Here is a 10,354-nt window from a genome sequence, read left to right as displayed (position 1 = left end):
CTTACTCAATCAAATGAGCTCAACATCTCATATTGACTCATTTGGGCATGGTCATGCACTTAGTGGTCTCACTCTATCAAGAATATCGATGTCTCTCCCGTCATATAGGAGGGATAGATCTCATCTACATCACTCACATCCCTCCGCATAATTTGTTACATACCAGTAATCGCCTTTATAGTCCACCCAATTACGGGTGACGTTTGACAAAGCCAAAGTATGTAACTCCTTATGTAGGGAATCATGGTGACTTCAGGTCCAAGGACTAATAGTCATACTAATACCCACATGAGAAAGTATATGACACTCATATAACGATCCATGATACTTTCTCATGGCGGGTCATTCAGTATACATTCTCCAATACATACCCATGTATCACCTTGATATCTCCATATCCATGACTTGTGAGATCAAGTCATCGAGTTGACCTACATGCTAGTCTCGTCGCATTAACATTGTCCTTGAATGCTAATACTTAACGAGGAATGATTAAGAGTAGTGTTCCCTATATCATCTCACTATCGATTCAACTAACCGATTTATATAGGTAAGAACCTTCTACTCAAGGACGATATTATACTTAGTTATTTAGCACCAATACAAGTAAGCATAATAACCATAAACAAATGTCTGTATATATATATATATATATATAAGAATATGATACAACGAGTCCATACAACAATCATCAAATGATTGGCTCTAGGGCTCTAACTAACACATCTCACTTCCTGCAAGACATATTAGTCCAAATACAAAGTATACCCTGCAAGACAAAGTTACCACAATAAAATATAAATAATAAATTATTCGATAGCCTCTAGACTGTCCGGTTTTGACTTTTGAATTTTTTGAAAATCCTAATTCAAACAGACGCCTACTGTTCCCTCAACGGGGAACACGTCATCACCTCTCCTTTCAGGAGAAATTATCTTTTTCCATATCAGTCCTCTAGATCGACTAGACTTTTGCTCAACATCTGAGACTTTAGGACTTCATGCTAAACATCTGCTTTATGACTCGTCCAGACTTCCACTTGGTCCGCAACCACCAGGATTTTTACCTAGATTCCCCGACTCTAGAATTTTGCCTAAAGTGCTCGACCCGCCGAGACTTCGCCCAGTCCCCTGGACCAGGACTTTGTTGCCTAACAGCAGCTAGAACTTTCCACCTTCCTAGAGTCCACTAGGACTTTTTCCCCTAAGAATACTTAGGACTTTCCTGCAATCTCAATTACACTTGTTAGACAATAAGTAACCTTAGCTTTGAACTCTTTGCCATAATTAAAATACAAGTTCGATCTTCTAGTGCTCTCTGCACCAACACCTAGTGCACTGGACGACAGTGGTGTCACCGAGCTAAGCACTAAACAAAACATTGTTTGTGAGGTGTGACGGATGAGAGGGTGCTAAGGCATGCGACGCAGATGCCACAAGGAGACCGGGAGCTCCCTCTCTCCACCGGTGATGGTGTCAGAGCGATGGGAAAGGGTAGCGACACCTCCTTGCTCTTGGCCGAAGATTAGCCCATGCAGGGGCAAGCAACTCGTAGAAGGAGAAGGGAGGCTCGGCTAGCGGTGTGTCAAACGACGCCAATACGATCAAATTGTGGCATGACGGAGGTAGTGTCAGGGCAGAGATGACAGAGGATGAGAGGGGATCAGGGATAGACTTAGGGTTCAATAACTCAACTTAGGCTTTTATATTACTTACTTAGGTTAATTAAATCTAAAATTAGGTTTAATGAAATCAATCAACTTCCACTTTAATTGAGTATTCTAAATAGGTTTTCCTTAAGCCTAATATGTTTATTCCCTTACAACATGTCATACAGACTCCATTTAAATTAAAAAATATATTTTTTTAAAAAAATCTAATGAGATTATTATTTAAATAACTTTTATTATTTAATTATTACATCTTATAATTTATTTGTAGTCTCATGGGATCAAATGGTGAAGAAGTTGGAGATGTGCCACAAATAAAATTAATAAGAATATAAGATACTTTTCTTTTGGATGATATGAGGAAAATCATTAATGCTTACTCAAAAGATAAAACTAGCAAGATACTTGTGGTCTCCTTGCTTAGGATGTAATGGTTGAAGATATTCCATAACAAATTTATTGATTTTTTATTTTATGAGATTTTATTGCTAGTTCTAAAACTAATGGATGTAAAAAGTTTATCATTAGTATTGTAAAATTGACTCAAATGATTAGATGAACAAAAAATTATGTATTAGCACTTTAACTTATATCTTGATTTTTTTATTTCTATTTTAAGTGAACTTGTTATGTGGATGAATTATGATGATATATAAATTTTGAATTTGAATTACACATTTTAAATAAATATTAGCAATGATTTGCAATGTCATTCTAAATTATTATAAATAACATTTATTAATTATCTTAAATATATGAATGACATTTGTAATGTCATAGATAAGTTAAGATGACATTTTAAAATAACCTTATAAAGTATCTTTACTGATATTTAAATTTACCCTTATTATGATAATAATGCCACATATATAAATGTCCTTAAAACATAATTCTTTCTTGATATTTTTTTTTATCATTATATCCCTAAAATTAAAACATTCCTTAAATTAGTATTGATATTTTATAATGACATTATAAAAATATCAGGAATACTATAGGGCCTAAGACGACTTCACTTTATAAGACGTTTATTGGTAATGTCACCATAACTTTAATATCACTAAAAGTATACTATAAGAGCGTTTAAGTATGCCCTTAAAGAGCATTTTTCTTATAGTGATGTCCGATCCCTGGACTTGGTCCCTCATCATTCTTCGCATCAAACAAATAGTTGTTCTCTTTCGCATGCCCGATCACAGGGTTTGACCCTCCTACCTTCATTGCTTCAAGAGTCATTTGATTGTTAACGAACTTGACCATCTTCCTATCACCTTGGAGTACCCCAATCTCCTTCCAAATGCGTGCCTCAGTGGGTGGGAGGACGTCATCGAGAACTATGTTGATTGCTAACAAAATTAGGAAGAGCGAGCCCAGTAAGAACTTAGAACACACCAAAGCCATGATGATTGAGGAGGAGGAGGAGGAGGAGGAGGAGGTAGGCAAAGCTTGACGAGTGAAATGGATGGTGGTGGAGTAGGGTTTATATAAGGGTTTTGGGGTGACTAATGGAGGTTGTTAGATGCGCCCACGTGGTAGAATGCATGAGGAATGAGGAAGGAAGCATCCAAGCAAGTGCATTTGTGGAAAATTTAATTAATTTGTTGAATTTTAATTAATTAATTAATTGCAAGGGGAGGAGGAGTTTTCATTGATTTTTAGTGTTCAATGATGTAATCTCAATGCAAAGGTTGCTTGACCAAGTTACTTGATGGAATATAGTGTGGGAAAAAAACGAAAGTCATATGTTTTTTCTTACTTTTTTTTTTTAAAAAAAAAAAGAATTTTAGTTGTTCTTATTTTCACTATTATGTTTAGTGTAATTTCTGTTTTTACAATTGGCTGTCGTGGAAAAAGGTAGTTGAGTTAATGAAGAAAAGCTTAACGAGTTGAAATGGCTATACGTGTGTCCACTATCGTATCATTTAGTTAACTTCCTTTTCTACAATGCGTATGTGATGCAAGAACATCTCTTCCACTCCCGTCAATGCCTTCAATCAACTCCTTCAATAGCATCACACCATCTCCCATCTTACACTTATCTTCTTCCTCGTTGCACTTCTCCCTTGGGCTCTTCTATGTCAATCTTCTTTGCCTTGATCTTCTTGCTTCTCCTACATTGGATAATTAATAATTAAGCTATTATATGTTTTTTTTACTTCAATTAAACACAATAATTTTTTTTTTAAAAAAAATCAATCATAACTTCTTATTTCGTTATTACACTCCCCGATATTATACAAGGTAAATTGAAAATAATACATAATTATGGAATCATAACTTGCTTACGCTTTCTTGCGTGCGTGTGTTACTTTGGTAGGTGTAGCACGATCGAGGACGTGTTCTACACTCAAAAACGAATAAACGATCTCTCTCTTTCTCTCAATCTTTTTCTTTATATAAAAAGTTGAAAAATTATAGCGATTTTATTTTTCTCCTGAGAAGATGGAAATGTTACGTTATTTTGTCGTCGGAGTCAAACAGGTGATGGTTACATGTTGGAAATAGTAAATTTATATATATATGCGAAATTGACGAGTGAACTTATTTGTTTGGAATAAATTAATTGTGGGAAAAAAATGTGCACGAGTCGAGCATTTATAAGGCTTCACGCGTCTAGTATGGTAGGCAAGGTAGATTCTGAAAAGATTGTTCTGGTCTAATAGCATCTTTAATATATATACAAGATTTATCAAAGATTTATAAAATTTAAAAATCTTATTAATTTTTTTTTTATATATGTGATATTTAGGATTTTTAATTCAAGAGTAGATTTGAATTTTCAAATCTACTTTTTCTCTTAAAAACTGAGCCAATAATTAAAATACATGATTGATTGTCCCTTTTTAAAAAATTTAAAAATAAATTATTTGATAAATTAATTATAATATTTCAGTTTATAAATAATTAGTAATAATTAAATTATATTATTTTCTTTTAAAAATTAATAAATATATTTGAGATAAGTTAAAAAAATATAAATGATTATAATTAAATTAAATTTATAAAATAATTAAATATTAAATAAAATGATAAATTATATTAAATTAAAAATTATAAGTTAATTAATTTATTAATGGTTAATTATAAATAAATTAAATTAAAGATTATAATTAATTAAAATATCAAATGAAAACTATATAAAGATGTTAAATGAAAAAATTGTATGCAAGTTTTTTTTAATTGTAGAGACAATAGTAGATTTGTATTAAAATTGATGTAATATACATGGAGTCATGCAATTACATGCGGAGAGAATTAAAAAAAAAATTCACTCAAAACTTTAACGATTGGGAATGTTTCAATGAGTTTTTATAATGTATCGTAGCATGTTAGAATTCTAAAAAAAACTCATTCAAAATTTTAACGATTAAAGATGTCCTAAAATGTACTATGTGTCACGACTGTTTTCCTCTGTTTCTTTTCTTTTAACATTTCTTAGTGTTTCAGCCAAAGACCATGGAGGAATGAATGAGCCATTAGTGATTACACAAGAATTAATTCGTTGACTCATGACGACGCGTTACTTGAGGAATCTAAAAAATAGTATAAGTCGATAATTTAGGGGGGGTCTATTTAATGTTAGACTTTTAATCATTTTAAATAATTTTTATGGATTTTAAAAATCTAAGTCTATTAAATTTAAACTTTTATAAATTTTATAGAAATATAATAATATTCAAATTAGATTTTTATAAAGTTTTAAAAAGTCATATGATATTCAAACTTAACTTTTTAAAACTATAAAAATCTTTTTATCACACTCCAGTGGAGTCCCTGTCAGACGAAAATTCGACAACATCTCCCATGTACCAGTGACAATCGAAATCCAAAAATACATAGCCCTCAGGGTCTCTCAATCCTCGGTCAACATGGCCAGAACATATATGATAAAATAAGTAAACATTCCACATAGTTTAATATAAAACTTACTCCACTACAAAGAGGTTAACACAACCCACAACGGAAAACCATCGTAGCTGAAAAACATGGACATCGTACCAAAAACTCAATATAAAATGCACGAGTGCAAGAACTAAAGATTACAAGTATGTAGATCACATAACAAGGAACCAAATTCTGAAAATAAAAAACTATCTCGACATGGAGTGGGAACTAGCAACTGGAACCTTCTGACGGCTTCAACCTGAAATAGAAATAAATCAACGGAGTGAGTTCAAGAACTCAACGGATATCGATCAGACATGCATAGTAAGATATAACTATTAGTAATAATCATACAGTATAATCTCCTGAACAATAACAGGAAATGCAAAACTGAAACAACAGAAGAAACTGTACTCACCAGGACCTCCTATCTGAACATAAGGGTGTGAACCAAACCAACATGTGCAGGGTCGTCAGACCAAATACATAATGTCTCTTGTATGCATGTCAATCATATGCAACCACCAAAATACAACATCCAAAATGCAGCAATCATAAGCAATAAATGCAATCCATGCATATGATGCAAATGACATGGTCACCCCTGTCACCAGTTAGTCACCTCACACGCGATGGTAAGGTCTAGTGGATAGGGCTATGACAACTGTACACTCTGTCATCACTACTCCTGAGTGACCGAGTTGACAGGATGCTGTTGGAGTACACATATCCTCTTATCCCAACTAAATGGGGGAGCTGAAACTCTCATCTCCCTGTGTCATAGTCAAAAGGAGGGATCCCTGCCCGCTACCACGCAGCATCACCACTACCCATGAACGGCCGAGCGGAGCCCTGACAGAGCAACTGCACACACCCTGTCTGATGTACTACTAACCCAGGAGTGATTGTGTGTGCAGATCATATAACTGGCGATATACTCAACTACAAAGGAGCCGACAATCGCTCAGCATACAATCATGCAAGATGGTGCATGACACTAAAGCATGTAACTCCTGAAATATCAATCTCCAAATAATATGTATAAAAAGGAAAACTGAGTCCATAACAATGAGTTATAGGTATCATAAATCTAGATACACATGGCAGGTAATAACTCTAGGTACACATGCCAGGTAATAAAATCTAGGTACACATGCCAAATATATCTAGTAGCTAAACCTGTACCTGGTAATGTATTGTATGTCACTACTTCTATGAATATAAGTACACATGACAAGAATCAAGAGGCATAAGCATAAATGCATAACAGATAACAATATGGGCATACTACGGATATTAAGTAGTGACATACCAAGACAGATATAAACATAACCATTACTACTAACTATGACCTATTACGCATATCAGAATGACAATATCAAAAGAGATAAGTCAAAGGTACCCACCTTTATATGTCGATCGTGCTAAACAATCCCACGTCGAGACGCTCGTTTCGAATCAATGCCCTGCAAATCACATGATTAAAATTTAGCTAATTATATATGCAACAACTAGCTAAATCTCAACCCAAACTAATTAGGGAAAACCCTAATCAAATAATCCATGAATCCTTTAATCTTTCCAATCATAATCTACAATCCATTAATCCATCAAATACAACTAAATCAATTTTTACAGTCCATTATACCCTCTACTACACATCATGAATCAACCCTACATAAATCCAACCCATAATCAATCCAATGATTCTAAGAACGATCATGCAACATTCAATATTAACCAATCCACAAATCAATCAAACCACAATCGAAAATGAAATAACATCTCATCTTGTACCAACTAGTTAACAAATTCTAAAGTATAATTAGCATCATCAACTAATTCATCAAACGACAACTGATTACAACTCAACAACCAATTGCTACTAATCAGAGGTTAATTAACAACATCATCCATTAACAACAACTCCCACTCTTTTCAAAAATGGAATCACTCCTATGATCAATTAACCCATTATTCAATCCATTGTATCATCTACCAACATGATAGAGAAATGAACGAACCAATCTTACCTAATATTGAGACTTTGCTGTTATCTCACAGCCGGAGAAGGCTGATGCCAAGGATTCCTGGCCAAAGCTACCATGCAGTCGCTGCCCCCTTCAATTCCAACCCCCAATTCATAATCAATACAACCACATCTGAGCATTTGTCTTAAATCCAAATCCACAAGCCTTAAATAAGAGATCTTACCTCATAGTCGATCCTTGATTTCTGGCCAGAACAGAGTTGTTTAATTGGAACTGTGCTCTTCTGGAGATCCAGGCCGGAAACCTCACGTTGAACCCGAGATAAAGGTCTAGCACTGACCCTAGAGCTAGGGAACTAGCCGGAGTAAAGGATCTGGTGGCAGCGGCTAGCCACCCGTGGCCAATCTCCTCGCTGGAGCCCTTATCAGATCTGAGATCTCTCACAGAAAATCAGAATACCGCGGTGATGGTAAGCCGAGGAAAAAAATAGGGTGACATCACAACTAGGGCACATATTGGTTGGAGTAGCATGGTCCGATGGTTGAAACTGCGATGTGCAAAGGTGCGGCGGTGAGAGATCAGATCTAGGGCTCGAACCACTCTTAACGAACGATCTACCCGTACAGGAATGACGGCTCAAGAAGAAGAACCACCGGTTGAACTCCAACGATCGGTGGAGAAGGGCCTCGGTCGGCGGAACAACACCGGCGTGATCGGAGACTATGGCATCGGGGCAGAGACGCATCGGCGTGAGTGGGGTGAAGAGATGGTCGGCGCGAGGAAGATCGAAAAATCGAGAGAAGTTAGGTATTTATAATATGAACTTAGGTTTAGGCAAATCAAAACTTAAGTTTATTCCTTAATCAACTCTCATTTTTAGGTATTCCAAACAGGTTTTTCCCCAAACCTATAAATCCATCCCTTCAAGATACGGCATACGAGCTCCAAAAAATTCTCAGAAAATTTCTAAAATTTTTTAAAAATTCCATTAAGGTTATTTGTCTATTAATCCTTATTATGCTATTATTATTTTATTACGGTATTTTACACTTTTGGTATCTAAAGTTTTAATAGATTTTAATGGATTCTTTTAGAATTCCTTGGATATAAATTTTAACCGATAAAGACTCTCCAAAACAATTGGTACAATTTCAAAAATAAAATAAAAAGTCTTCTCCTCATCCTTGAGATTTTTATCGACTTTAAATCGCCTTAATTTTTTATGAATACTTCTTTTCTCTTCACACTCCTCGATTTTGATTATTTCTTTGATCTAAAAGACCTTGTCCTTGTTCAACCTCTTAGGGGCCTGCATCAACCTCTCTGTAACGACCTGGTCCCTCGACCCCTTGGGTGGCCCAACTGGTGACCCATTTGACGGCCCCTTATGTCGTCGACCGACGACCCTTGGTCGTGTTATTACTCACTAGGTCTTCCCACCCCTGGCCAGTGGATTTTTGCCTTCCCCAGGATTCGAACTCTAGACCTTCAGGCTAAGTACTAGATTTTATGAATCCTGGTAGCTAAGTGAGTGACACCCGACCCCTTGGCCCCTTGGGTGACCCATCTAGCGGTCCCTTGGTGGTCCCTTGGGCGGCCACAATGGCGGCCCAACTGGTGACCCCTTATGTCGTCAACCGACGACCCTCGGGCGTGTGTCGTTACTCACAATGTCTTTCCACCCCTGACCAGTGGATTTTTGCCTTCCCCAGGATTCGAACTCTAGATCTCCAGGATAAATACTAGAGTTTATGAATCCTGGTAGCCAAGTGAGTGTCGCTGACTTGACTACTAGGATTCATAAACTCTAGTATTTATCCTGGAGATCTAGAGTTCGAATCCTGGGGAAGACAAAAATCCACTGACCATGGGTGAAAAGACCTTGTGAGTAACGACACACGCCTGAGGGTCGTCGGTTGTGCCACCCAAGGGGTCGAGGGGTCGGGTCATTACAATAAAAATGCGCCTTTTTATTGTGACGACCCGACCCCTCGGCCCCTTGGGGCGGCTACAATGGCGGCCCAACTGGCGGCCCCTTGGCGGTCCCTTGGGCAGCCACACTAGCGGTCTAACTGGCGACCCCTTATGTCATTGACCGACGACCCTCGGGCGTGTGCCACTCACAAGGTCTTTCCACCCCTGACCAGTGGATTTTTGCCTTCCCCAGGATTCGAACTTTAGATCTCCAAGATAGAGCTCAACTGTTGGGACCTCATAGAGCTCAGCAAGAGGCAGAGTTGGTCCGTACTATTAGACGGAGGATGTTAGAGGCGCAGAACCGCCAGAAGAGTTATGCTGATCGGAGATGCAGACCCCTGAAGTTCTCTAAAGGCGACCATGTATTTCTGCGAGTTTCACCCACGAAAGGGGTGAAGAGATTTGACCTAAGAGGTAAACTAGCTTCGCAGTACATTGGCCATTTTCAGATCCTGGAGAGGATAGGAGCAGTAGCTTATCGACTAGCACTACCACCGTCCCTGCCAGGCGTTCACGACATATTCCATGTATCTATGCTGAGGAGATATGTACCCAACCAGACACATGTGCTGACAGATATTTCAGTTTCCGTTCAGCCTGACGTAACTTATGAGGAGATTTCGGTACGAATTCTTGATCGAAAAGAGCGTCAGTTGTGGAACAAGACTATCCAACTGGTTAAAGTCGGATGGCAGCATCATACGGGCGAGGAGGCTACTTGGGAGTTCGAGGATACTATCCGAGCTCGATACCCCCACCTTTTCACTTGAGGTATGTGATTTAATTTACCGTTCAACATTTATACTTTCTATCTGTTATTAGTACTTGCTGA

General features: G+C 37.1%; 1 long non-coding RNA gene across 1 annotated transcript; it reads right to left on the bottom strand.

Moving 5' to 3' along the window:
• Positions 1 to 5,539: 5,539 nt before the first annotated feature.
• Positions 5,540 to 8,326, bottom strand: LOC122026478. Its single transcript, XR_006124154.1, has 4 exons — positions 7,769 to 8,326; positions 7,588 to 7,675; positions 6,961 to 7,020; positions 5,540 to 5,813 (listed from the first exon to the last, which is right to left on the bottom strand). It is a non-coding gene; the product is annotated as an uncharacterized LOC122026478 (long non-coding RNA).
• Positions 8,327 to 10,354: the final 2,028 nt, after the last annotated feature.

Source organism: Zingiber officinale, chromosome 1A (assembly GCF_018446385.1).
Source record: "Zingiber officinale cultivar Zhangliang chromosome 1A, Zo_v1.1, whole genome shotgun sequence".
In the NCBI taxonomy this organism is placed as follows: Eukaryota; Viridiplantae; Streptophyta; class Magnoliopsida; order Zingiberales; family Zingiberaceae; genus Zingiber; species Zingiber officinale.
This window is presented reverse-complemented; position numbering and strand designations above follow the sequence as displayed.